This window comes from Schistocerca americana, unplaced genomic scaffold (assembly GCF_021461395.2).
Source record: "Schistocerca americana isolate TAMUIC-IGC-003095 unplaced genomic scaffold, iqSchAmer2.1 HiC_scaffold_446, whole genome shotgun sequence".
Taxonomy (NCBI): Eukaryota; Metazoa; Arthropoda; class Insecta; order Orthoptera; family Acrididae; genus Schistocerca; species Schistocerca americana.
In genome coordinates, this window is record NW_025726177.1 from 57,501 (window position 1) to 62,500 (window position 5,000).

Here is a 5,000-nt window from a genome sequence, read left to right on the forward strand (position 1 = left end):
TATCACGCACTACTCTCTGCCTGTAACAGGCACACAGACAATATGTAAGCACCAGCATGGAACAACACCCAGTGCATCCTCTCTGCCACATTAGACAATCCACACTATCATAACCAGACCGGGAGGTCCACTCGGAAAACAGAATATCCCACCCTTCCGACAACCACCATTGCTCAGCTAAGCCACCAACACCCACACATGTCCCAGACAGGGGTGCACCCAACATCACAATACTGCCTCCTGTCACACCACACAAACAATGGCAGGAATGAAAGACACAGGTCTGCCACAAGCATGGAATCAGAGCGCCGCCTGTTATGAGCCAAAGGTGCACCCTGACGTGGCAAATCAGATGATGCCGCAGTCATTTACTTACGATAATCACAATCAACAAACCGGGCCCCCCCCCCCCCCCCAAAAGTGCCTTAACCTAACCCGTATTGTACCTTAACCTAACCCGTATTGTACCTTAACCTAACCCGTATTGTACCTTAACCTAACCCGTATTGTACCTTAACCTAACCCGTATTGTACCTTAACCTAACCCGTATTGTACCTTAACCTAACCCGTATTGTACCTTAACCTAACCCGTATTGTACCTTAACCTAACCCGTATTGTACCTTAACCTAACCCGTATTGTACCTTAACCTAACCCATATTGTACCTTAACCTAACCCATATTGTACCTTAACCTAACCCATATTGTACCTTAACCTAACCCATATTGTACCTTAACCTAACCCATGTTGCGCCTTAACCTAACCCATGTTGCGCCTTAACCTAACCCATGTTGCGCCTTAACCTAACCCATGTTGCGCCTTAACCTAACCCATGTTGCGCCTTAACCTAACCCATGTTGCGCCTTAACCTAACCCATGTTGCGCCTTAACCTAACCCATGTTGCGCCTTAACCTAACCCATGTTGCGCCTTAACCTAACCCATGTTGCGCCTTAACCTAACCCATGTTGCGCCTTAACCTAACCCATGTTGCGCCTTAACCTAACCTATGTTGCGCCTTAACCTAACCTATGTTGCGCCTTAACCTAACCTATGTTGCGCCTTAACCTAACCTATGTTGCGCCTTAACCTAACCTATGTTGCGCCTTAACCTAACCTATGTTGCGCCTTAACCTAACCTATGTTGCGCCTTAACCTAACCTATGTTGCGCCGTAACCTAACCTATGTTGCGCCGTAACCTAACCTATGTTGCGCCATAACCTAACCTATGTTGCGCCTTAACCTAACCTATGTTGCGCCTTAACCTAACCTATGTTGCGCCTTAACCTAACCTATGTTGCGCCGTAACCTAACCTATGTTGCGCCTTAACCTAACCTATGTTGCGCCTTAACCTAACCTATGTTGCGCCTTAACCTAACCTATGTTGCGCCTTAACCTAACCTATGTTGCGCCTTAACCTAACCTATGTTGCGCCTTAACCTAACCTATGTTGCGCCTTAACCTAACCTATGTTGCGCCTTAACCTAACCTATGTTGCGCCGTAACCTAACCTATGTTGCGCCTTAACCTAACCTATGTTGCGCCTTAACCTAACCTATGTTGCGCCGTAACCTAACCTATGTTGCGCCTTAACCTAACCTATGTTGCGCCTTAACCTAACCTATGTTGCGCCTTAACCTAACCTATGTTGCGCCTTAACCTAACCTATGTTGCGCCTTAACCTAACACACGTTGGGCCTTAACCCAACACACGTTGGGCCTTAACCCAACACACGTTGGGCCTTAACCCAACACACGTTGGGCCTTAACCCAACACACGTTGGGCCTTAACCCAACACACGTTGGGCCTTAACCCAACACACGTTGGGCCTTAACCCAACACACGTTGGGCCTTAACCCAACACACGTTGGGCCTTAACCCAACACACGTTGGGCCTTAACCCAACACACGTTGGGCCTTAACCCAACACACGTTGGGCCTTAACCCAACACACGTTGGGCCTTAACCCAACACACGTTGGGCCTTAACCCAACACACGTTGGGCCTTAACCCAACACACGTTGGGCCTTAACCCAACACACGTTGGGCCTTAACCCAACACACGTTGGGCCTTAACCCAACACACGTTGGGCCTTAACCCAACACACGTTGGGCCTTAACCCAACACACGTTGGGCCTTAACCTGCTCTGTAATTGTCATACGACGCGTTAAATTAGTGTAGTGTTGCCTAACTGCAACCCCCGCAATATAGTTTGCTACTCGCACTGCCCGGTCCCCAGAGTATCGCTTCATGTTAAACACCTTGCAGCTATACACTGTAATGCGGATGGCGGCAGGACGTACATGCTCAATGCCCTTCGCAGTTGTTCATTGGCATTCGCATGGCGAAGCACAGCCTACGTTGTGGTACGGCTTGTGGCAACTGTCCGCTGATGTTGTACGTCCAAATCACACACTGTACCGCACATTGGTCCTCATGTACTGAATGATACATCGTGGTACATGTGTGACCGTACCACGACTGCGCCAACAACGGCGAACCATACGGTCCAAATATTGTGCACTCAGCTACGTGTCGTCTCCCTATAAGAGCTGGATTGCAGTATGGTATGCCGTGGATGGCGATCAGCATGAGCCGTCTGTTGATGTAGTGGCGCGTGTTGTCAGACGTAGTCGTCTCTTCTCACACACCGTGATAGCATGGTGCACTGCGTTCCACATCTGCGACATGCGACAGAGGCCGGTTGACAGTCGTTCGCGCAATGGACATCGCATACGTACGGGGGCCACCTTCCACGTGTTCGCGAAGCGTGCACATGTTGTTGCGTGTATGTGGGCAGACATAGTGTGTCGTGACACCTGACACAGGCATGCAACAATCGTTGAATTTGCAAATGGCGATGGACGTCTACGTTTGCTGGTGACGTTACGCAAATGAAGAACTGGTAAACCGTTGTGGTGCGGTTGTTCTCGCTAGAGGTGAATCAGTGATGGCGACGATCGGTTGAGCTACCAACCGGTTGTTTCAGCGATACCCACCATGCCCACGAACGTGAATGGCATGTGGGTGTGAAGCGATACGCGGCGGTGGCTGGGTGGGACCGTCCCCGGCCGGTGAGGGGGGGCCTTCCGGCGTGCTGGCCGCGCGGTGCGTGGGCGCACGCGCTACAGCCGGCTGGTGGGGGCGGCCAGTGGCAGGCGCGCCGGCCGACGGAGGCGGCAGGCGGCGCAGCTGCGCGCCGGCGCACCCTGCACGCGGCGCCGTGCGGCCAAAGTAGGTCCTCGCGGGCCCGGTGCGAAGCGCGGTGGACATCTGCAGTGTGCTGGTCCGATTGAGGACTGTGTGCGCTGAGGATGCGCCGCCGCCCGGCGCTCGGCGCCGCGACGCCGTCTGCTGCTCGGTCGCCTCTGCGGTTCTCGCAGGTGGATTGTATCGCAGCTGTGCGGACGTGTTGGCGCGTGCGCTGTGCTGGGAGAGTTCGCTTCGGCACCCAAGTGGGGCTTTTGTCCTTCTGTGGCGCTGGCGTTGGAGCTGCCGGCCACCGTAGGTGGCGCGTGTTGTCTCCCGCCGGCAATGCCACGACAGCACGCTCCCGGGCCTCTGTCGGCAGCGGCAAGCTCAGTTGGGAGCACGGGTGGTCGCACCTAAAGCGTCTACTCGCCAAACTCCGGGCGATTGCGCCTCTCTCGAACCCGACCAAGTACTTAGGACGGCGCTGCGCGCCGCCGGGACCTGAGAGGGTTTCGAGGTGTATTGTGCAGGGGAGCTCAGCCTCCTCCTGTTTGCAGAATAATTGAGCGGACGCTTGCGTGTTCGCGCGGGCCCCCGGGACACACTCCCGGGCGGCCGGCTGCTCAGCTCTAGTTGACGCAGCTCCCTGGTTGATCCTGCCAGTAGTCATATGCTTGTCTCAAAGATTAAGCCATGCATGTCTCAGTACAAGCCGCATTAAGGTGAAACCGCGAATGGCTCATTAAATCAGTTATGGTTCCTTAGATCGTACCCACGTTACTTGGATAACTGTGGTAATTCTAGAGCTAATACATGCAAACAGAGTCCCGACCAGAGATGGAAGGGACGCTTTTATTAGATCAAAACCAATCGGTCGGCTCGTCCGGTCCGTTTGCCTTGGTGACTCTGAATAACTTTGGGCTGATCGCACGGTCCTCGTACCGGCGACGCATCTTTCAAATGTCTGCCTTATCAACTGTCGATGGTAGGTTCTGCGCCTACCATGGTTGTAACGGGTAACGGGGAATCAGGGTTCGATTCCGGAGAGGGAGCCTGAGAAACGGCTACCACATCCAAGGAAGGCAGCAGGCGCGCAAATTACCCACTCCCGGCACGGGGAGGTAGTGACGAAAAATAACGATACGGGACTCATCCGAGGCCCCGTAATCGGAATGAGTACACTTTAAATCCTTTAACGAGTATCTATTGGAGGGCAAGTCTGGTGCCAGCAGCCGCGGTAATTCCAGCTCCAATAGCGTATATTAAAGTTGTTGCGGTTAAAAAGCTCGTAGTTGGATTTGTGTCCCACGCTGTTGGTTCACCGCCCGTCGGTGTTTAACTGGCATGTATCGTGGGACGTCCTGCCGGTGGGGCGAGCTGAAGGCGTGCGACGCGCCTCGTGCGTGCTCGTGCGTCCCGAGGCGGACCCCGTTGCAATCCTACCAGGGTGCTCTTGAGTGAGTGTCTCGGTGGGCCGGCACGTTTACTTTGAACAAATTAGAGTGCTTAAAGCAGGCAAGCCCGCCTGAATACTGTGTGCATGGAATAATGGAATAGGACCTCGGTTCTATTTTGTTGGTTTTCGGAACCCGAGGTAATGATTAATAGGGACAGGCGGGGGCATTCGTATTGCGACGTTAGAGGTGAAATTCTTGGATCGTCGCAAGACGAACAGAAGCGAAAGCATTTGCCAAGTATGTTTTCATTAATCAAGAACGAAAGTTAGAGGTTCGAAGGCGATCAGATACCGCCCTAGTTCTAACCATAAACGATGCCAGCCAGCGATCCGCCGCAGTTCCTCCG

General features: G+C 53.3%; 1 non-coding gene across 1 annotated transcript in view; it reads left to right on the forward strand.

Moving 5' to 3' along the window:
* The first annotated feature begins 3,840 nt into the window (after nt 1-3,840).
* Nucleotides 3,841-5,000, forward strand: part of LOC124583191 — a 1,910-nt gene continuing 750 nt past the window's right edge. The window contains exon 1 of the ribosomal RNA XR_006974067.1: nt 3,841-5,000. This exon is cut by the window's right edge and continues 750 nt beyond it. This is a non-coding gene — a ribosomal RNA (small subunit ribosomal RNA).